The 24,544-nt window shown below is 45.1% G+C and overlaps 2 pseudogenes; one reads left to right on the top strand and one right to left on the bottom strand.

Moving 5' to 3' along the window:
* Window positions 1-3,275: 3,275 nt before the first annotated feature.
* Window positions 3,276-7,561, bottom strand: LOC133052934 (PI-PLC X domain-containing protein 1-like; annotated as a pseudogene).
* Window positions 7,562-7,615: 54 nt separating this feature from the next.
* LOC133052933 (PI-PLC X domain-containing protein 1-like) lies at window positions 7,616-12,819 on the top strand (annotated as a pseudogene).
* The last annotated feature ends 11,725 nt before the right edge of the window (window positions 12,820-24,544 follow it).

Genomic DNA, 24,544 nt, shown 5'->3' with positions numbered 1-24,544 from the left:
ATAGATGCAGAAAAAGCCATTAAATTTTAAAATTTTCAATTATTAAATTAAAAAGAAATAAACTTTAAAAAGAAATAAACTAAAAAAAGGAAAAAACATTGAAATAACTCAAATGTCCATCAACAAGAATAAATAAAACAGGCAATACAAAATTATTTGGCCATCAAAAGAATGGAGTTCTTATAAAAGCTATAACATGCTAGAGCTCTGAAAAGAAAATGTTAATTAAAAGAAGCCAGGAACAAAAGGCTGTGTATTGCATATTCTGTTCGTGTGAGCACGTGTGTCTCAGATTAGGTAATTCTCTAAAAACCGAAAATAGAGGAGTGAATGCAAGGGCCCAGATGAAGGGGGAAATGGAAAATGACTGCCAACTGGAGAGTGTTTCCCATTGGAGTGATGAAAATATTCTAGAATGAGGCTGTGGTTATGGTTATTCAACCTATGAATAAGTTACAAATCAATGAATTATACAGCTTAACTAGTAAATTCATGGTACAAGTACATCATGTCAATGAATCAAACTTTTTTTTTAACTACTGAAATTAACTTCTGTCCAGGAATATTACCCTTCAAAAACAAAGGAGAAGGAGATATTCTCACAGGAACACAAAATTGGGGAATTCATTTTCAGCAGATACCTTGTCCGTAAGAAATGTTAAAAGAAGTTATTTACACAGAATAAGATGATATTTAAGAGAAACTATGAGTTAAGAAAGACTGTTATGTTGAAGTTTGACAGAAAACAACAAAATTCTGGAAAGTAATTATCCTTCAATGAAAATTTAATTGAAAAAATAAACAAAGGCAAATTGAGATGAAGGTTTTCTTCTTATTATTAATTGGTTAAAGATAAATGCTTCTTTGGGTTTCTCTGTTTTTCACTGATTATGAATCTTCATAGTTAAAGTGGGTTTCACGTATACAAGATCCAGTTTCACTCAGTGGTAAAGAATCTGCCTGCAATGCAGGAGCTGTGGCAGGTGCGAATTCCATCTCTGGGTCAGGAAGATCCCCTGCAGGAGAGCATGGAAACCCACCCCAGCATTCTTGCCTGGAGAATCCCCGTGAACAGAAGAGACTGGTGGGCTCACAGTCCATGGGGTGGCAAAGAGTTGGACACGACGGTGCAAGTAAACAACAGCAGACACATATTCATTCCTAATAGAAACTCTGAAGATACTAAAAATAGATGAGAAAATTCTCAGCCTAAACAAAGGAAAACAAACAAACAAAAATCCTAGATTGTAGAGCTGAATTAGAAAAGGTTTTAGGCAATAAAGTATCTCCCAACACTAGTGTAAACATTGTGTTCCACACAAGGGAGAGGAGTCATTTTTAATACTCACTCAATAGAAAAACATTCTAGTTACATTCATAAATTAAAGGAAATGAAAATGTTCAGAAAACATTGTATAAAATCTACTCATCATTTTGTATCTAGTTTTAGCCTCCAACTAATAAAAATAAATAAAAAAACAAACATTAAGGGAATTTTTAAGAAAAAACGTCTGTGAAAATTTAAGCAGCCTCCAAGGAAAAGAGTTGGACACGACTGAGTGACTGAACTGAAGCAGTCTCAATGAATGTAAATTTATTTTCTTTTCTCCATAGGCTCAAAGTAATTGACAATTAAGAATGAATTTCACTTTAACACATATTTTTCAATTTCACCAGGATGTTTTATATACAAATATAAGATTTTTCAAGCTAAAAAAGGTTTGTACCTTGCAGTGACTATTCTGTTTCACTGACTTAGACATAAAGACACATTGTGTGTCTCTATCTTGACCATCTTTGTGGTATCACTATGCATTTAGAATCAACTGTTTGAATGTGGGGTCTGTGAAGTTCTCAGGTCACATACTGTTGAAGCCTAGCTTGAAGGATCTTGAGCATTATCTTGCTAGCATGAAAAATGAGTGCAGTCGTGTGGTAGTTTGAACATTGTTTCGTATTTCCCTTCTTTGGGATTGAAATGAAAACTGACCTTTCTCAGTCCTGAGGCCACTGCCAAGTTTTCCAAACTGGCTAGCCTATTGAGTGCACCACTTTAACAGCACTGTCTTTTAGGATTTGAAAGCTCTCAGCTGGAATTTCATCATCTCCACTAGCTTTGTTCATACTGCTGCTTCCTAAGGCCCACTTGACTTTGCACTCCTGGATGTCTGGCTCTAGGTGAGTCATCACACCATCGTGGTTATCCAGGATAATAAGATCTTTTTTTTTAAATTTACAGTTCTTCTGTGTATTCTTGCTACCTCTTCTCTTCTGTTTTAGTTAGGCCCATAACGTTTCTGGGCTTTATTGTGCCTGTCTTTGCATGAAATGTTCCCTTGGCATGTCTAATTTTTCCTGAAGAGATCTCTAGTCTTTCCCAATCTACTGTGTCCCTGTGGTTCTTTGCTTTATTCAAATCCCTTGTGAGTATACATTGGAAGGGACAAATAGACTCAAGGGTTAGGCCTGGCACACACGGCACCAGAAGACCTATGGATGGAGGTTCCCAACATTGTGCAGGAGATGGTGATCAAAAGCATCCACAAGAAAAAGAATTGCAAAGAGGCAAAGTGATTGTCTGAGGAGGCCTTACAAATAGATAAGAAGAGAAGAGAAACGTAAAGCACACATGGAAAGATATAGCCACTGCCATACTGCCTCCCCCGCCTCCCAATCTGGGGGTCACCGTCTGCTGCTCTCGGTGCCAGGGGGAAGGGACAACCCAGACTCTCCTACTGGGAAGCCACGGACCGGGTGTGTCTCCCTAAGGATGTGATTGTATAAATCATGCACTCACCTTTAATCATCACCTCACACCCTGCATTTGCCAAGAGACACACGGAGGACCGAGGAGACCATGGACCCTGCTATCTGGCCACACCTCTGCAGTCTCCAACGTTCAGTGGACGGGCGGACGGATGACCAGCCCCACAGGACAGGGCTGAGAATAGCCTCCCCAATACCCAGTTCCTAAACACGCCGTTCATCAGCCCCAAGGCGGCTTCCGGTTTAGGCTGGTGACGGCACACGACGTGACTGAGACGCAGCCCCCGTGATGCCCAGCTCCACCCACGCGCCGTCCGGCGGCCTCGACGCAGCTTCCAGTTCAGCCCAGTGACGTCACAGGATTTGAACAAGGAGTGGCCTCCGCAATGCCCAACCCCTCAGTGGGCCGTCCGTCATGCCCGAGGTGGCTTCCAGTTCAGGCTGGTCACATCACAGAACGTGACTGAGATGCAGCCTCAGCACTGCCAAGCTCCAGATGCGCCAGTCCGTTAGCCCCGGAGCAGCTTCCGATTCAACTTGATGACATCGCCAACAAGCCCGAGGGCCCAGATGAAGTCGCCTGCGATGGTGTTGGTATAGCTGGCAGCTGACCCCGGGCACTGGCCCCACACCCATGCACAAAGGTAGTGGAGCCAGGGACCAGGCCGGGCAGATGAGGACAAAGTGCAGTTTCTCCGTGAGGTTGATGCTGGCCATGAACAAAAGAGGGGCTGCAGTTCATGGTGCGAGATGTGGGGTCCGGTGCCCACGTGTGCAGTCACTAACCCATGGAGTCATGTGGCCAACCAAACCATGTGGTCACCGGCTCACATGATTGGTCACCCACCCATGGGGGTCCACCCTGCGAGGTCATGTGGTCACCTGTCCACATGATTACACCCCTCATGCCATCACGCACCCACGTGGTCACCCACTCACTGGGTCAGCAACTCACATGGTAACCCACCCTGCAGGCAGGATCTCAAACCGGTCACCCACCCACACACTTACCCACCCATGCAGTCACCAAGCCACACACCTCCTGCCCATGTGAACAGTAACCCATGGGTCACCTGCCCACGCAGTCACCAAGCTGTGCCATCACCCACCCAGACTCTGGCCTCCTCCATCGTCAGAGATTCAGATGTCCGACAGAGACCCAAGTTCAGACAGCAGGGACTCACAGGGGTGTTGACTGATGAATTTCTCCTGTTACAGAGGGCAGGCGGGCTGGACAGTGACCCCAGAGATGTCCACGTCCTGACCTCGTGTGGTGGACACAAAAATGTCTGCACGGATGTTCACATCCTGTCTACATCCTGACCCCCTGTGGTAGACACAGTAACATACCCAAGGATGTCCATGCCATGGTCCCCAGGTGGTGAACAGAATAACGTCCCCTAATATGTACTGTTCCATTTCTCCTCTTGAACTGAAACCCAGCCCCTTGTGCTAGGACATGCGTGTGATCAGGTGTCCTGGTATGAAGGCGGCACTCACCTTGGTGGCTGCAGCTCTTCATGTGCTCCAGGTAGTGGACGAGGTCTAGGTGCTTCACCTGGTTCCCCCACCAGTAGGGGATACCGGGCCACAGTTCTGCATGCTGACTCATGGATTCCTCGTCCTTGTATGACAGGATGACCTGCTGGCCCCGGGACCACGGCTGGCACAGAGTTGGCACCTCCTGTGGGGAGAATCATCCAGGTGCCCATGAGACGTGTGCACAGGGGTTATTGGGGTGCCTTGTGACACGATGTGTCAGGTATTGGGGGTGTCCCAGAAGCTACAGCAGTGTGTGGATTATTGGGGTGTCTATGAGCAGTGATGGACTGGTTATTGGGTTCTCTGTGAGAAGAGACAGTCAAGGGTGGAATAATGGCATGTCTGGGTAGAGACACTAGTGGGTAGATTACTGGGGTGTCTGAGTGGAGAAGGTGATGAGTGAGTTATTGGGGTGTCTTGAGCAGTGACTGGTAGATTTTTGGGGTGTTTGAGTGGAGACAGTGGTGGGTAGATTACTTGGGTGTCTTGAGCAGTGATGGGTCAATTATTGGGGTACATACCTGAGTGGAAACAGAGGTGGGTGGATTATTGGGATTTCTGATAGGAAATGGCAGGTGGAATACTGGGGCAACTTGAGGCGTGATTGATGGATTTTGGGAGTGCCTGAATAGAGACCGGGCAGGGTGCATTATTGGGGGTGCCTGTGACCAGTGATGGGCTGGTTACTGGGGTGTTTGAGTGGAGACAGTGGTGGGTGGATTACTTGGGTTCTGTGAGCGGCGTCACCTAGTATCTGAATCAGCCTCATGCAGCGAGCAGATAGTTGGATTACAGTGAAACCAAGTGCTCCCGCTGCCAGGAACATGGGGAGCCTGTGTCCCCTGCACACCCCACGGAAACACAGCATGTCCCCAAAGATGTTCTTGATGCAGCCCATCAGGTACTCATGTGGGTCCTCCATCATGCCCTTGGAGTTCCTGCATGCCAGGATGACCACCTCCTGGGGATGGTTCTCCAGCCACTCTGAGATCTCCGTGAGGGCGTTCTGGACGAGGGTGGAGGAGAGGGGCCTTGTAGTGAGACACAGAGGGGCGTGGGTGGGGACTTCTCCCTGCACAGCCCCTCTACAGATGGGTTGGGGGTCTTCACACACAAAGACATAAAGCATGGTGCCTGCTCCCAAGGGACCCAGCCTCTTCTGAGTGGCAGTGGGGAGCTGTGGCATTGCTCTGGGGTGTGTGTGTGTGTGTGTGTGTGTGTTTCTGTGTGTGTATGTAGATGCTCTGGTAGGTACAGGTGCACACGCATGTATGCATGTGTTCAGGGTCTGTGTGTGCACGGATATGCATGTGTGTGTGTGTGTGTGTGTGTGTGCACAGCAGCAGAGAGCAGTGCTTGTAATACTGTGTGAAGTCTGTACTCCAGGGAGCGTGGGAGGCCAGCGGCCAGAGTGAAACATTAAGTGACGTGTCCCGCAGCCAAGAGAATGGACTGGACACCCCAAAACTGGTAGACACAGGAAAATATGTGTCAGGGACCTGGTTTAGCCAAATTCTGGGAGACACTCCAGAGTCCTGGGGTACAGCTGTGGGTTCAGAAATGCATGTTGGTCAGGAATTCTGAGTGCCTGATGCCAGAGGTCAGCCCTCTCCTGCCAGAAGTGGACGTCTGTCTGTACCCTTAGAGATCAGTGTCTTCTAACTGGAGTGGACCTGTGTTGTCCCCTTAAAGTTCAGCCTCTCCTGCCTGAAGTGACCGTGTGTCCATCTGAGTGGATGTGTGTCCATTCCCTTAGAGGTCAGCATCTTCTAACTGGAGTGGACCTGTGTTGTCCCCTTAGAGGTCTGCCTCTCCTGCCTGGAGTGACCAGATGTCCATCTGAGTGGACGTGTGCCCATCCCCTCCGAGGCCCTCCATGTCCTGCCTGGACCAGACGTGGGTGTCCCTGGCTGGCGGACCCCCATCCATACCCTCTGCCCCTGCCCCCACCTCCACGAGGGCCGTCGTGTACACCATGTGGCCAGGGTGCAGGTTCCCCTCGGTGCCCTCCTCTGTGTGCACCATCTGCAGGTCCTCACGCCCAGCATCCAGCTGCTTCATGATGCTCAGCACCTGCACACAGAGCTCGGTCACCTGTGCTGGGCACAGAGGGCGGCCCCCCGCTCAGGGGCTGGGCATGCACTGAGGATGCCCAATGAGGGCCACATCGTCCACTGTGAAATCAACAATGTTGGTGCTGCCCTGCTTCTGGGAACAGGGTTGAGGCCTTGCTTCTGGGAACAGGGTCTCCAGGGTCACTGGTCACATGGAGCACACAGCCCAGGTCCAGATTGTGGTCTTGGGGGCAGTGTTCTTGCAGAGTCCAGCCTCACCCTCCTCTCAGGCAGTCCCTGGGTGGAAGCACCCTGTGGGTTCAACAGCCCAGTCTCCAAACACCCAAGCTGGACCCTTGGACATGAGGACACACAAGACCCATGGTATCAGAGTCATCCTATTATAACTTTCCCCCCTCCACAGTAATAGTCCCCCACTACAGTAAGGGTCCTCCTTGATTATGAATCCCCTGTCCACAGTAAGGCTTCCCTGGTGGCTCAGCTGGTAAAGATTCTGCCTGCATTGTGGAAGACGTGGGTTCAGTCCCTGGGTTGGGAAGATCCACTGGAGAAGGGAAAGGTTATGCACTCCAGTATTCTGGCCTAGAGAATTCCATGGCCTGTCTAGAGTCAGACATGACTGATCAACTTTCACTTTCTCCACAGTGACATCCCCTCTACATGGTCATAGCCCTATTTATTGTTGTATCTCCCCTCTATCATATTAGTCAGCTCTCTACAGTAATGTTGCCCCTTGTACAAATAAAGTCCTACCTCTATGTAATCACCCCCTCTCTAGAATAATAGTCCTTCTCCCTGAAGAGCTCATCCTCCTGTAATACTCCCCTTTCCTCGTCACAATAACCTTTCAGAATAAAAGTCTCTTCTCTAATCCGAATAGTCAACGAGATGCAAGTAGAACACACAGCAAAACAGTATGTCAGAACCCCAAGCACCACGCCATGGGGACCCCTGTGGATGTGTGTGCCCCGCCACATAGGGCTCCTTTGGTGTGTCTGTGTCACCATCCTGGGGACACCTGAGGGTGTGTGTCTGTCTTCCCCTCACAGAGGAGACCTCCCCATAATACAAGTCACCTGCCTCCTGGGTGTCCTTTCCACAACTCTCCACCTAGCACAGGTCACCTGCCCACTCCCGAGTCGTCCTGTCTCCACATCCCTGGACCTCTGTTCCATCATAATCCGGGTCAGGGTGTCACAAGCGCTTCATCTTCCCATTTGCACTGGCCTGAGATGGTGGTGGGTTCACTGTGATGGGAGGAATAATGTCCCATCGCCTGTGGACACCAATCCTGTACTTGCAAGACACTCTCCCATCTCCCAGGCACATAGGTGTGGGTCACCTGTCCTCTCTTCCTTTTCTCTGAACCCCAGCTGTCTGGTTTCCCAGTGCAGATTCAGGAGTGCTCAGCAGTAGTGCCACCCAGCCGCGAGGCCTCGGACAGCACCCCAGGGAGCAAGCCGGGTGCCCCTGCACACCCTGATGGCGCTTCCTCCTGTGAGTCAGCCGCCCCCTCTGAGTTCTCAGCCCACTCAGGTGAGCAGGTGGGGCGTGTGCCGGTGAGGTCAGGTTCTGCCCCCGCTGGCCCACAGTGAGACACTGGAGGAGGCCCCATGTGACCTCATGAGGTAGACTGAGGTAGAGAACCCACCTGGGCCCAGGTGCCCCCAGGAGCAGGGGCCCACCTGGAGGGGACAGATGGCTGTCAAGCACAGCTCTTGCCTTGTGTAATTGCTTCCTCCTGGGAGATCCCCGGCTGCTGGAATCCTTCTCAGGGGATCTGATGGGCAGAGAGCCAGGGCTGGAATATGGGCAAACCTCATTCCTGCTTGCATCAGGTGCCTGCAGCCTGGCATTAAGAGCTCACACCCAGAGGAGGGAGTGAGCAGTAGGGCGTCCACCAGAACTTGGGGGTCCTGCAGGACTGGGGTCCCTCTGCTCTGAGTGTCCCTTGGTGCCAGGGTCTCTCTGTTCTATGGCCCTCCAGGGCAGGGTCGCTCCATCCTGGGGGGCCTCAGTGCCGTGGTCTCAAGTGGTATGGTTGCCAAGGAGAAGTGGGCTGTGTGCGGGGTGGGGGACACGGGTGGTGGTCTTTCAAGGGGTGTTGAAGGTCATTTGCTGCAGCAGCACCTAATTTAATCCTTGTAGAGGTGGATGGCAAGTGCCTGTGTGTAGCTGACAATATTCATATGAGTCTGCTTTTTCTTTTAATTTGGATTGGGTGGGGGCACTGTGACTTCCTTTCCCATTTTTTCCCCATGTTTTATCCTCATATTTTTTTTTGTCCATCATGACTCTCTACAGAGAACACAGTACCATTTTCTGCTACTAGTTTATGTTAATATTAGTTTTTGCTTTTTCTTTTATTTTGGATGGAGAGAATCTATTATTTTCTTTCCCTTTTTTTTATCCTTATGTTTTCTTGTTTTTCCATTATGACTCCTTGTAGAGGACACAGTACATTTTCTGCTACAAATTTATATTAGGGCTTCCTTGTGGCTCAGTTGGTAAAGAATCTGCTTGCAATGCTGATGACATGGGTTCGATTCCTGGGTTGGGAAGATCTCCTGGAGAAGGGAATGGAAACCCACTCCAGTAATCTTGCCTGGATAATTCCATGGACAGAGGGGTCTGGTGGGCTACAGTCCACTGGATAGAAAAGAGTTGGAAACAACTGAACAACTTTCACTTTTCAATTTATGTTAGTTATTTTTTGCTTTTTCCTGTCTTATTTGTGTGGCAGACAGATGTTTCTTCCTTTCGTTCTCCCCGCTTGATTCCTTCTTGCCTTTCCTAGTACTGTTTCTGGGGGTGGACACAGACCTTTGTGGGTCTTGTGTGTCCTCATGTTCAAGGGTCCAGCTTGGGTGTTTGGAGACTGGGCTGTTGAACTCACAGGGCGCTTCCACCCAGGGACTGCCTGAGAGGAGGGTGAGGCTGGACTCTGCAGGAACACCCCCCCCCCCAAGACCACAATTTGGACCCGGGCTGTGTGCTCCATGTGACCAGTGACCCTGGAGACCCTGTTCCCAGAAGCAGGGCCTCAATCCTGGCAGCACCAACACTGTTGATTTCACAGTGGACGATGTGGCCCTCATTGGGCATCCTCAGTGCATGCCCAGCCCCTGAGCGGGGGGCCGCCCTCTGTGCCCAGCACAGGTGACGGACCTCTGTGTGCAGGTGCTGAGCATCATGAAGCAGCTGGATGCTGGGCGTGAGGACCTGCAGATGGCGCACACAGAGGAGGGCATCGAGGGGAACCTGCACTCTACCACATGGTGTACACGACGGCCCTCGTGGAGGTAAGGGTGGGGGCAGGGCGTATGGACGGGGGTCCGCCAGCCAGGGACACCCACATCTGGTCCAGGCAGGATGTGGAGGGCCTCTGAGGGGATGGGCACACGTCCACTCAGATGGACATCTGGTCACTCCAGGCAGGAGAGGCAGACCTCTAAGGGGACAACACAGGTCCACTCCAGTTAGAAGATGCTGACCTCTAAGGGAATGAACACACATCTACTCAGATGGAAACACATCCACTCAGATGGACACACGGTCACTCCAGGCAGGAGAGGCTGACCTTTAAGGGGACAACACAGGTCCACTCCCGTTAGAAGACATTGATCTCTAAGGGGACGGATACACTCCTCCTGGCAGGAGAGGGCTGACCTCTGGCATCAGGCACTCAGAATTCCTGACCAACATGCATTTCTGAACTCACACCTCTAGCACTGGCCTCTGGGGTGTCTCCCATAATTTGGCTAATCCAGGTTCCTGACACGTCTTTTCCTGTGTCTACCAGTTTTGGGGTGTCCAGTCCATTCTCTCAGCTGCTGGACAAGTCACTTAATGTTTCCCTCTGGCCTCGGCCCCCAGTGCCCCCACCACAGAACCTAATGACCCTTGGAGGTTCCGGCCTGGGCCTCACTGTGAATGTACCCTGCTGGCCTCCCATGCTCCCTGGAGTACAGACTTCTCACAGTATTATAAGCACTGCTCTCTGTTGCTGTGCACACACACACACATGCATATCTGTGCACACACAGACCCTGAACACATGCACACATGTGTGTGCACCTGTACCTACAGGAGCGTGTACATACACACACAGAAACACACACACAGAGACCCCCCAGAGCAATGCCACAGTTCCCCACTGCCACTCAGAAGAGGCTGGGTCCCTTGGGAGCAGGCGCCATGCTTTATGTCTTTGTGAGTCAGGACTCCCCAACCAGTCTGTAGATGGCTGTGCTGGGGGAAGTCCCCATCCACGCCCCTCTGTCTCTCAATACAAGGCCCCTTTCCTCCACCCCCTCCAAGAATGCCCTCCTGGAGATCTCGGAGTGGCTGGAGAACAACCCCCAGGAGGTGGTTATCCTGGCATGCAGGAACTTCGAGGGCATGATGGAGGACCTGCACGAGAACCTGATGGGCTGCATCAAGAATATCTTTGGGAACATCCTGTGTCCCCGTTGGGTGAGCAGGGGCCACAGGCTCCCCATGCTCTTGTCAGCGGGAGCACTAGGCTTCACTGTAATCCAACAATCTGCTCGCTGCGTGAAGCTGTTTCAGACTCAAGGTGATGCTGCTCACAGAACTCCAGTAATCCACCCACCACTGTCTCCACTCAAACACCCCAGTAACCAGCCCATCACTGGTCACAGGCATGCCCAATAATCCACCCTGCCCGGTCTCTATTCAGGCACTCCCAAAATCCATCAATCACGCCTCAAGTTGCCCCAGTAATCCACCTGCCATTTCCTATCAGAAATCCCAATAATCCACTCACCTCTGTTTCCACTCAGGTATGTACCCCAATAATTGACCCATCACTGCTCAAGACACCCAAGTAATCTACCCACCACTGTCTCCACTCAAACACCCCAAAAATCTACCAGTCACTGCTCAAGACACCCCAATAACTCACTCATCACCTTCTCCACTCAGACACCCCAGTAATCTACCCACTAGTGTCTCTACTCAGACATGCCATTATTCCACCCTTGACTGTCTCTTCTCACAGAGAACCCAATAACCAGTCCATCACTGCTCATAGACACCCCAATACTCCACACACTGCTGTAGCTTCTGGGACACCCCCAATACCTGACGCATTGTGTCACAAGGCACCCCAATAACCCCTGTGCACACGTCTCATGGGCACCTGGATGATTCTCCCCACAGGAGGTGCCAACTCTGTGCCAGCTGTGGTCCCGGGGCCAGCAGGTCATCCTGTCATACAAGGACGAGGAATCCATGAGTCAGCATGCAGAACTGTGGCCCGGTATCCCCTACTGGTGGGGGAACCAGGTGAAGCACCTAGACCTCGTCCACTACCTGGAGCACATGAAGAGCTGCAGCCACCCAGGTGAGTGCCGCCTTCATACCAGGACACCTGATCACACGCATGTCCTAGCACAAGGGGCTGGGTCTGTGTTCAAGTGGATAAATGGAACAGTACATATTAGGGGACGTTATTCTGTTCAACACATGGCGAACAGGGCATGGACATCCTTGGGCATGTTACTGTGTCTACCACAGGGGGTCAAGATGTAGACAGGATGTGAACATCCGTGCAGACATTATTGTGTCCACTACACGGGGTCAGGACGTGGACATCTCTGGGGTCACTGTCCAGCCCGCCTGCCCTCTGTAACAGGAGAAATTCATCAGTCAACTCCCCTGTGAGTCCCTGCTGTCTGAACTTGGGTCTCTGTCGGACATCTGAATCTCTGACCGCTGCAGAGGCCAGAGTCTGGGGGGCGATGGCACAGCTTGGTGACTGCATGGGCTGGTGACCCCATGGGTTATTTGTCACATCACAGGAGATGTGTGGCTTGGTGACCCTGTGGGTGGGTGACCATGTGGGTGGGTGACTGGTTTGAACTCCTGACAGCAGGGTGGGTTACCATGTGAGTTGCTGACCTGGTGAGTGGGTGACTGCGTGGGTGGGTGATGGTGTGAGGGGGTAATCATGTGGACAGGTGACCACATGACCTCGCAGGTTAGTGACCCCATGGGTGGGTGACCACGTGGGTTGGTGGCCACTTGGAGGGATCACCACATTATGAAGTGACCCCGTGGGTGGGTGACCAACCATGTGAGTCGGTAACCACATGGTCTGGTTTGTCACATGACTCTGTGGGTTAGTGACTTCACATGTAGGCGGCTGACCCCACAGCTGGCACCATGAACTGCATCCCCTCTCTTGTCCCAGGCAGGCTGTTCATGGCCGGCATCAACCTCACAGAGAACCTGCAGCTTGTCCTCATCCACCTGGCCTGGTCCCTGGCTCCACTACCTTTGCGCATGGGTGCGGGACCAGTGCCCGGGGTCAGCTGCCGGCTATACCAACACCATCGCAGGCGACTTCATCTGGGACGTTGGGTTTGTTGGCGATGTCATCAGGTTGAACCAGAAGCTGCTTCAGGGCTGACAAATGGCACGTGTCTGGAGCTGGGCATCACGGAGGCTGTGTCTCAGTCACGTTCCTGTTACCAGCATGAAACGGAAACCGCCTAGGGGCTGACGGACGACGCACTGAGGGGCTGGGCATTGCGAGGCCACTCCTGGTTCACATCCTGTGACGTCACTGGGCTGAACCGGAAGCTGCTTCGAGGCCGCCAGATGGCGCGTGGGTGGAGCTGGGTGTCACGGAGGCTGCGTCTTAGTCACGTCCTGTGCCGTCACCGGCCGAAACCGGTAGCCGCCTTGGTGCTGATGGACGGCATGTTTAGGAGCTGGGCATTGCAGAGGCTATTCTCAGCCCGGTCCTGCGGGGCTGGTCATCCATCCGCCCGTCCACTGAACGATGGTGACTGCAGAGGTGTGGCCAGGTGGCAGGGTCCATGGTCTCCTCGGTCCTCTGTGTGTCTCTTGGTGAATGTAGAGTGTGAGGTGATGATTAAAGGTGAGTGCATGATTTATACAATCACATCCTTAGGGAGACACACCCGGTCTGTGGCTTCCCAGTAGGAGAGTCTGGGTTGTCCCCTCCCCCTGGCACCGAGAGCAGCAGACGGTGACCCCCAGATCGGGAGGTGGGGGAGGCAGTATGGCAGTGGCTATATCTTTCCATGTGTGCTTTACGTTTCTCTTCTCTTCTTATCTATTTGTAAGGCCTCCTCAGACAATCACTTTGCCTCTTTGCAATTCTTTTTCTTGTGGATGCTTTTGATCACCACCTCCTGCACAATGTTGGGAACCTCCATCCATAGGTCTTCTGGTGCCGTGTGTGCCAGGCCTAACCATTGAGTCTATTTGTCCCTTCCAGAGTATACTCACAAGGGATTTGAATAAAGCAAAGAACCACAGGAACACAGTAGATTGGGAAAGACTAGAGATCTCTTCAGGAAAAATTAGACATGCCAAGGGAACATTTCATGCAAAGACAGGCACAATAAAGCCCAGAAACGTTATGGGCCTAACTAAAACAGAAGAGATGAAGAGGTAGCAAGAATACACAGAAGAACTGTAAATTTAAAAAAAAGATCTTATTATCCTGGATAACCACGATGGTGTGATGACTTACCTAGAGCCAGACATCCAGGAGTGCAAAGTCAAGTGGGCCTTAGGAAGCAGCAGTATGAACAAAGCTAGTGGAGATGATGAAATTCCAGCTGAGAGCTTTCAAATCCTAAAAGACAGTGCTGTTAAAGTGGTGCACTCAATAGGCCAGCCAGTTTGGAAAACTTGGCAGTGGCCTCAGGACTGAGAAAGGTCAGTTTTCATTTCAATCCCAAAGAAGGGCAATGCCAAACAATGTTCAAACTACCACACGACTGCACTCATTTTACATACTAGCAAGATAATGCTCAAGATCCTTCAAGCTAGGCTTCAACAGTATGTGACCCGAGATCTTCACAGACCCCACATTCAAACAGTTGATTCTTAATGCACAGTGATACCACAAAGATGGTCAAGATAAAGACACATGATATGATTTTATGTATGTTTAAGTCAGTGAAACAAAATATTCACTGCAAGGTACATACTTTTTTGGCTTGAAAAATCTTATATTTGAATGTAAAATATCCTGCTGAAATTGAAAAATATGTGTTAAAGTGAAATTCATTCTTGTCAATTATTTTGAGCCTATGGAGAAAAGAAAATAAATTTACATTCATTGGGACTGCTTCAGTTCAGTTCAGTCACTCAGTCATGTCCAACACTTTTCATTGGGTGCTGCTTAAATTTTCACAGACTTTTTTTCTTAAAAATTCCCTTACAGTTTTAACATCTTAATTAGATATAAAATGATCAGTAGATTTTATACTATGTTTTCTGGACATTTTCATTTCCTTTTATTTATGAATGTAACTAGAATGTTTTTCTATTGAGTGAGTATTAAAAATGACTCCTCTCTCTTGTGTGGAACACACTGTTTACACTAGTGTTGGGAGATACTTTATTGCCTAAAACCTTTTCTAATTCAGCTCTACAATCTAGGATTTTTGTTTGTTTGTTTTCCTTTGTTTAGGCTGAGAATTTTCTCATCTATATTTAGTATCTTCAGAGTTTCTGTTAGAAATGTGTGTCTGCTGTTGCTTACTTGCACCGTCGTGTCCAACTCTTTGCCACCCCATGGACTGTGAGCCCACCAGTCTCTTCTGTTCACGGGGATTCTCCAGGCAAGAATGCTGGGGTGGGTTTCCATGCTCTCCTGCAGGGGATCTTCCTGACCCAGAGATGGAATTCGCACCTGCCACAGCTCCTGCATTGCAGGCGGATTCTTTACCACTGAGTGAAACTGGATCTTGTATACGTGAAACCCACTTTAATTATGAAGATTCATAATCAGTGAAAAACAAAGATACAGAAGCCCAAAAAAGCATTTATCTTTAACCAATTAATAATAAGAATAAAAACCTTCATTTCAATTTGCATTCGTTTATTTTTTCAATTAAATTTTCATTGAAGGATAATTACTTTCCAGAATTTTGTTGTTTTCTGTCAAACTTCAACATAACAGTCTTTCTTAACTCATAGTTTCTCTTAAATATCATCTTATTCTCTGTAAATAACTTCTTTTAACATTTCTTACAGACAAGGTATCTGCTGAGAATGAATTCCCCAATGTTCTGTTCATATGAAAATATCTCCTTCTCCTTTGTTTTTGAAGGATAATATTCCTGGATATAGAAGTTAATTTCAGTAGTTTAAAAGAAAAAAAAATACGTTTGATTTATTGAAATGTTGTACCTGTAGCATGAATATACTAGTTAAGCTGTATAATTCATTGATTTGTAACTTATTCATAGGTTGAATAACCATAACCATGGCCTCATTCTAGAATATTTTCGTCATTCCAATTGGGAAACACTCTTTTGCTGGCAGACATTTTCCATTTCCCCCTTCATCTGGGCCCTTGCATTCACTCCTCTATTTCCGGTCTTCAGAGAATTACCTAATCTAAGACAAACGTGTTCACATGAACAGAATAATGCAATACACAGCCTTTTGTTCCCAGCTTCTTTTAATTAACATGATCATTTCAGAGCTCTAGCATGTTATAGCTTATATAAGAACTCCATTCATTTGATGGCCAAATAATTTTGTATTGCATGTTTTATTTATTCGATCACCAGTTGATGGTCATTTGAGTTATTTCAATGTTGTTTTCCTTTTTTAAGTTTATTTCTTTTTAAAAATTATTTTTTAATTTAATAATTGTAAAATTTTAAATTTAATGGCCTTTTCTGCATCTATTTAGGTTATCATATGATTTTTAGCTTTCCTGTGGTTAATATGGTGTGTCACATTAATTGATTTGCGAATATTGAAGAATCCTTGCATCCCTGGAATGAAGCCAACCTGATCATGGTTTTTGATATGTTGTTGAATTCTGTGTGCTAAAATTTTACTGAGGATTTTTGCATCTATGTTTATCAGGGATATTGGCCTGTAGTTTTCTTATTTGGTCTTGTCTTTGCCTGGTTTTGGTATCAGGGTGATGGTAGTCCTGTAGAATGAGTTTGGAAGTGTTCCTTCCTCTGAAATATTTTTGAGAGAGTTTTAGAAGGATAGGCATTTGCTCATCTCTGAATGTTTGATGGAATTCACCTGTGAAGTCATCTGGTCCTGGGATTTTGTCTTTTGGGAATTTCTTGGTCACAGCTTCGATTTGGAGCTTGTAATTGGGTGGTTCATAATTTCTATTTCTTCCTGTTTCAGTCTTGGAAGATTGAGCTTTTCTAAGCATCTGTCCATTTCTACGAGGTTATCTATTTTATTGCCATAGAGTTGTTCATAATAGTCTCTTATAATCCTTTGTGTTTCTGCATTTTCTGTTGTAATTCTCCATTTTCATTTCTAAGTTTGTTGATTTCATTCTTCTCTCTCTGTTTCTTGATGAGTCTGGCTAAAGGTTTGTCAATTTTGTTTATCTTTTCACAGAACGAGCTTTTAGTTTGTTGACCTTTGCTATTGTTTCTTTGATTAATTTTTCATTTATTTCAACTCAGATTTTTATGATTTCTTTCCATGTACTAATTTTGGCTATTTTTTTGTTTTGTTTTTCTTTATCAGTTGTTTTAGGAGTCAATTGAGCTTGTCTATTCAATGCTTTTCTTGTTTTTTGAGTTAGGATTGTATTGCTACAAACTTCCCTCTTAGAACTTCTTTTCCTGCATCCCATAGATTTTGAGTTGTTGTTTTTTCATTGTCATTTTTTTCTAGAAAATTTTCGATTTCCATTTTGACTTCTTCAGCAACCTGTTGGTTATTTAGAAACGTGTTGTTTCATCTCCATGTGTTTGTGTTTCTTACAGTTTTCTTTTTTTCTCCTAATTGATATCTAGTCTCATAGTGTTCTGGTAAGAAAAGATGCTTGATACAATTTCAATTTTGTTCATTTTACTGAGATTTGATTTGGGACCCAAGATGTGGTCTCTCCTGGAAAATACTCCCTGTGCACATGAGAAGAAGGTGTATTCTTCTCCATTTGGATGGCATGTCCTGATGATATCAATGAGATTCATCTCATCTCATGTATCATTTAAGACATGTGTTTCTGCATTAATTTTCTGTTTTGATGATCTGTCCATTGGTGTGAGTGGGGTGTTAAAGTTGACTATGATTGTTTTACTGTCAATTTTGCTTTTAATGTCTGTTAATGTTTGTCTTATGTATTGAGGTGCTCCTGTGTTGGGGGCATAGATGTTTACAATTGCTATGTCTTCATCTTGTATTGATCCCTTCATCACTATGTAGTGTCCTTCCTTATCTATTGTAATCTTCTTTCGTTTAAGGTCTGATATGAGGATTGCTATTCCATCTTTCTTTTGATTCCCATTTGCATGGCATATATGTTTCCATCCTATCACTGTCAGTCTGTATGTGTTTTTAGGTCTGAAGTGGGGTTCTTATAGACAGCAGGTACATGGGTCTTTTTCTTTTAAATTAATGTATTTATTTTAATTGGAGGCTCCTTACTTTGCAGTATTGTGGTGGTTTTTGCCATATATTGAGCTGAATCAGCCATGGGAGTACATGTCTTCCCCATCCTGAAACCCTTACTGCTTCTCTCGCCATCCCACCCCTCAGGGTTTCCCCAGTACAGCGGCTTTGAGTGCCCTGTGTCATGCATCAAAGTTGGGACAGGTGATCTATTTCACATATCATAATATACATGTTTCGCTGCTAGTCTCTCAAATCATCTCACCCTGGCCTTCTCCAACAGTGTCCAAAAGTCTCTTCATTATATCTGTGTCTCTTTTACTGCCTTGCATATGTGGTCATCATTACCATCTTTCTAATTTCTATATACATGTGTTAATATACTTTATGGGTCTTTTTCCTTCTAACATACTTCACTCTTTATAATAGGCTCCAGTTTCATCCACCTCATTAGAAGTGATTCAGATACGTTCTTTTTAATAGCTGAGTCATGTGTATCATGGTTTTCTTTTCCATTTGTATGTTGAAGGACATCTAGGTTGCTTCCATATCCAAGCTATTGTAAACAGTGCTGTGATGAGCATTAGGGTACTCATGTCTTTTTCAGTGCTGGTTTCCTCAGTGTGTATGCCCAGCAGTGGGATTTCTGGGTTGTTTGGCAATTCTGTTTCCAGTTTGTTAAGGAATCCCCACACTGTTCTCCATAGGGCCATTCTAGTTTGCATTCCCACCAACGGTGTAAGAGGGTTCCCTTACTCTGCACCCTCTGCAGCATTTATTGTTTGTAGACTTCCTGATAGCAGCCATCTTGACCAGTGAGAGATGATCCCTCATGTGGTTATGATTTGCATTTCTCTGATAATGAGTGATGCTGAGCATCTTTTCATGTGTTTGTTAGCCATTTGTATATCTTCTTTGGAGAAAAGTCTCTTCAGTTCTTTGTCCCGTTTTTTTTGACTGGGTCATTTACTTTTCTGGTGTGGAGCTGCTTGTATATTTTTGAGATTAATTCTTTGTCAGTTGCTTCATTTGCTATTATTTTCTCCCATTCTGAAGGCTGTCTTTTCACCTTTCTCATACTTTCCTTCGTTGTACCCAAGCTTTTAAGTTTAATCAGGTCCAGATTGTTTAATTTTGCTTGTATTTCCATTACTCTGAGAGGTGTGTCATAGACGATCCTACAGTGATTTATGTAAGGGAGTGTTTTGAATATGTTCTCCTCTAGGAATTTTATAGTGTCTAGTACTGCATCTTTCGTCAATTTTGAGTTTGTTTTTGTGTACAGTGTTAGAAAATGTTCTAGTTCCCTGCTTTTACATTTGGTAGACCAGTTTTCCCATCACCACTTGTTAAAGAGATTGTTTTTTCTCCATTGTATATTTTTGCATCCTTTGTTAAAGATACGGTGTCCATGGGTGCATGGATTTATCTCTGAGCTTTCTGTTTTGTTCCATTGATCTATATTTCTGTCTTTGTGCCAGTACCATACTGTCCTGATGGCTGTAGCTTTGTAGTATAGTCTGAAGTCAGGCAGATTGATTCCTCCTCTTCCATTCTTCTTTCTCAAGATTGCTTTGGCTCTTCAAGGTTTTCTGTATTTCAATCCACATTGTGAAATTATGTGTTCTTGTTCTGTGAAAAATACCAGTGATAGCTTGATAGGGATTGCATTCAATCTACGAGTGCCTTGGGTAGTATACTCATTATCACTATGTTGACTCTTCAGATCCATGAACAAGGTATATTTCACCATCTATTTCTGTCATCTTTGATTTCTTTCATCAGTGTCTTAACGTTTTCTATGTATAGGTCTTTTGTTTCTTTAGGTAGTTTTATTCTTTTCACCACAATGCTGAAAGGGATTGCTTCTTCATTTCACTTTCTGTTTTCTCATTGTTAGTGTATCGAAATGCAAAGGATTTATATGTATTAATTTTATATCCTGCAACTTTTCTATATTCATTGATTAGCTCTAGTCATTTTCTGGTGGTGTCTTTAGGGCTTTCTGTGTAGAGGATCATGTTATCTGCAAACAGTGAGAGTTTCATTTCTTCTTTTCTAATCTGGATACCCTTTAATTTTTTTCTTCTCTCATTGCCATGGCTAAAGCTTCCAAAACTATGTTGAATAGTAGTGGTGAGAGTGGGCACTCTTGTCTTGTTCCTGACTTTAGGGGACATGCTTTCAATTTTTCACCTTTGAGGATAAAGTTTGCTATGATTTTATCATATATGTCTTTTATTATGTTGATTTGTGTTCTTTCTGTGCCTGCTTTCTGGAGTGTTTCTATCATAAATGCATGAATTTTGTCAGAGGCTTTCTCTGCATCTATGGAGATAACCATATGGTTTTCATCTTTCAGTTTGTTAATGCAATTTATCACATTGATTTGCAAATATTGAAGAATCCTTGCATCCCTGGAATAAACCCACTTGGTCATGATGTCTGACCTTTTGGATGTGTTGTTGGATTCTGTTTGCTAGAATTTGTTGAAGATTTTTCCTGTATGTTCATCAGTGATATTGGCCTGTAGTTTTCTTTTTTTGTGGCATCTTTGTCTGGTTGTGGGATTAGGGTGATGGGGGCCTCATAAAATGAGTTTGGGGGTTTACATTGTGCAATAATTTAGAAGAGTTTGAGTAGGATAGGTGTTAGCTCTTTAATTGTTTGGAGGAATTCACGTGTGAAGCCAACTGGTCCTGGGCTTTTGTTTGTCCGAAGATTTTTTTTTATTATTACAGTTTCAATTTCCATGCTTTTGATGGGTCTGGTAAAATTTTCTCTTTCTTCCTGGTTCAGTTTTGGAAGGTTATACTTTCTAAGAATTCGTCCATTTCTTCCTGCTGCTGCTAGTAGTCTCTTGTGATCCTTTGTATTTCTGTGTTGTCTGTTGTGATTTCTCCATTTCCATTTCTAATTTTGTTGACTGGTTTGATTCCTCTCCCTTTTTTTCCTGATGGGTCTGGCTAGTGGTTTGTCTATTTTATTTATCTTCTCAGAGAACCGGCTTTTAGTTTTGTTGAGTTTTGCTATAGTCTCCTTTTTTTTCCTTTTTTCCCACTTCTTTCTGCCCTGATTTTTATCTTGTCTTTCCTTCTGCTAACCCTGGGGTTCTTCACTGCTTCTTTTTCTAGTTGCTTTAGGTGTAAAGTTAGGTCATTTATTTGATGTTTCTCTTGTTTCTTGAGGTAAGCTCTTATTGCTATCAACTTTCCCCTTAGCACTGCTTTACTGAATGGCATAGATTTGGGTTCTCGTGTTTTAATTTTCAGTTGTTTCTATGCATATTTTGATTTCTTTGTTATTTCTTCTGTAATCTGTTGGTTATTCAGAAGCACATTGTTTAGCCTCCATATGTTTTTATTTTTAATAGTTTTTTTCCTGATGTTGACATCTCATCTTGCCTCATTGTGATCAGAAAAGATGCTCAAAATGATTTTGATTATTTTGAATTTACCAAGGCTAGATTCATGGCCCAGAATGTGATCTATTCTGGAGAATGTTCCATGTGCACTTGAGAGAAAGGTGAATTTCATTGCTTTGGGGTGCAATGTCCCATAGATATCAATTAGGTCTAACTGGTCCATTGTATCATTTAAATTTGTGTTTCTTTGCTAATTTTCTGTTTGGTTGATCTATCCATAGGTGTGAATGGTGTATTAAAGTCTTCTATTCTTATTGTGTTACTGTTAATTTCCCCTTTCCTGCTTGTTAGCATTTGCATTATGAATATTGAGCTTCTCCTATGTTGGGTACATATATATATTCTGGGTTTGATCCTTTGATTCTTATGTAGTGTCCTTTGTCTCTTTACACAGCCTTTCTTTCAAAGTCTATTTTATCTGATATGAGTATTGATACTCCTGCTTTCTTTTGGTCTCCATTTGCATGACATACCTTTTTGCAAACGTTTATGTTCACTCTGTATGTGTCCCTTGGTATGAGGTGGGTCCCTTGTAGACAGCATGTGTAGGGGTCTGCTTTTGTAACAATTTTACAATACTTCCTTTGTTGTGTAGCTATCCATTTGCTGATGCCTCTGTCCAGTCATCAATTGACCTTTTACCTTGGTGCATTTTCTGGTAAATTGCAGACATCAGTGTGTCTCTCTGTAAGTATTTCAGCAAGCCTGCCATTTAGTAGTGAGCTGTGTTTGTTTACAGCAATTTTCTTTGGATATAAACTTTATATACAACAAAATGTCCCAATCTTTTTTTTTTCCAGTCATGCTGCTTTTTAATTGAAGTATAGTTGATTTACAATGTTGTGTTCAGCTCAGTTCAGTTCAGTTGCTCACTCGTGACTGACTCTTTGCGGCCCAGTGAACCGCAGCATGCTAGGCCTCCCTGTCTATCACCAACTCCCACAGTTTACCCAAACTCAGGTCCATTGAGTTCGTGATGCCTTCTAACCATCTCATACTGTGTCATCCGCTTCTCCTCCTGCCCTCAATCTTTCCGAGCATCAGTGTCTCTACAAAGGAGTGAGCTCTTCGCATTAGGTGGCCAAAGTCGTGGAGTTTCAGTTTCAACATCAGTCCTTCCAATGAACACCCAGGACTGATCTCCCTTAGGATGGACTGGTTGGATCTCCTTGCAGTCCAAGGGACTCTCAAGAGTCTTCTCCAACACCACAGTTTAAAAGCACCAATTCTTCAGGGCTCACCTTTCTTTATAGTTCAAATCTAACATCCATACGTGACTACTGGAAAAACCATAGCCTTGACTAGATGAACCTTTGTTGACAATGTAATGTCTCCGCTTTTTAATATGCTTTCAAGGTTGGTCATAACCTTTCTTCCAAGGAGTAAGCGTCTTTTAATGTCATGGCTGCAGTGACCATATGCAGTGATTTTGGAGCCCCCAAAAATAAAGTCAGCCACTGTTTCCCCATCTATTTTCCATGAAGTGATGGGATCGGATGCCTTGATCTTAGTTTTCTGAATGTTGAACTTTAAGCCAACTTTTCACTCACTCCTCTTTCAGTTTCATCAAGAGGCTCTTTAGTTCTTCTTCACATTCTGCCATAAGGGTGGTGTCATCTGCATATGTGGGTTTATTGATATTTCTCCCGGCAGTCTTGATTCCAGATTGTGCTCATTCCAGCCTAGCGTTTCTCCTGATGTACTCTGCATATAAGTTAAAAAAGCACGGTGACAATATACAGCCTTAACCTACTCTTTTCCCTATTTGGAACCAGTCTGTTGTTCCATGTCCAGTTCTACCTGTTGCTTCCTGACATGCATACAGGTTTCTCAAGAGGCAGGTCAGGTGGTCTGGTATTCCCATCTCTTTCAGAATTTTCCACACTTTATTGACATCCACATAGTCAAAGGCCTTGCCATAGTCAGTAAAGCAGAAATAGATGTTTTTCTGGAACTCTGTTGATTTTTCGAGGATCCAGTGGGTATTGGCAATTTGATCTCTGGTTCCTCTGCCTTTTCTAAAACCAGCTTGGACATATGGAATTTCACAGTTCAAGTACTGCTGAATCCTGACTTGGAGAATTTTGAGCATTACTTTACTAGTGTGTGAGATGAGTGCAATTGTGTGGTAGTTTAAGCATTCTTTGGCATTGCCTTTCTTTGGGATTGGAATGAAAACTGTCCTTTTCCAGTCCTATGGCCACTGCTGAGTTTTCTCAATTTGCTGACATATTGAGTGCAACAGTTTCACAGCATCATCTTTTAGCATTTGAAATAGCTCAACTGGAATTCCATCGCCTCCTCTAACTTTGTTCATATTGCTGCTTCCTATGGCCCACTCGACTTCAGATTCCAGGATGCCTGGCTCTAGGTGAGTGATCACACCATTGTGATTATCTGGGTTGTGAAGATCTTTTTTGTAGAGTCCTTCTGTGTACTCTTGCCATCTCTTCTTAATATTTTCTGCTTCTGTTAGGTCCATACCATTTCTGTCCTTTATTGACCCCAATTTGCATGAAATATTCCTTTGGTATCTCTCATTTTCTTGACAAGATCTCTAGTCTTTCCCATTCTATTGTTTTCTTCTATTTCTTGGCATTGACTGCTGAGGAAGGCTTTGTTATTGCTCTTTGCTATTCTTTGGAACTCTGAATTCAAATGGATGTATCTTTCCTTTTCTCCTTTGCTTTTAGCTTCTCTTCTTTTCACAGCTATTTGTAAGGCCTCCTCAGACAGCCCTTTTGCTTTTTTGCAAATCTTTTTCTTGGGGGTGGTCTTGCTCCCTGTCTCCTATACAATGTCATGAACCTCCATCAATAGTTCATCAGGCACTCTGTCTATCAGATCTAGTCCCTTAAATCTATTTCTCATTTCCACTGTATAATCATAAAGGATTTGATTTAGGTCATACCTGAATGGTCTAGTGGTTTTCCCCACTTTCTTCAATTTAAGTCTGAATTTGGCAGTAAGGAGTTCATTATTGTTCATCACATTATTGGCTGTGATCTGGTCATGTTTTTGCTGATTGTATAGATCTTCTCCATCTTTGGCTGCAAAGAACACAATCAGTCTGATTTCGGTGTTGAACATATGGTGATGTCCTTGAGTAGAGTCTTCTCTTGTGTTGCTGGAAGAGGGTGTTTGCATGACCAATGCGTTCTCTTGGCAAAATTCTATTAGCATTTGCCCTTCTTCATGCTGTACTCCAAGGCCAAATTTGCCTGTTACTCCAGGTGTTTCTTGATGTCCTACTGTTGCATTCCAGTCCCCTATCATGAAAAGGACATCTCTTTGGGGTGTTAGTTCTAAAAGGTCTTGCAGGTCTTCATAGTACCATTCA

Source organism: Dama dama, chromosome X (assembly GCF_033118175.1).
Source record: "Dama dama isolate Ldn47 chromosome X, ASM3311817v1, whole genome shotgun sequence".
Lineage (NCBI taxonomy): Eukaryota > Metazoa > Chordata > Mammalia > Artiodactyla > Cervidae > Dama > Dama dama.
The sequence above is the reverse complement of the archived record's forward strand: the minus strand, read 5'-3'. Positions and strand labels throughout refer to the sequence as shown.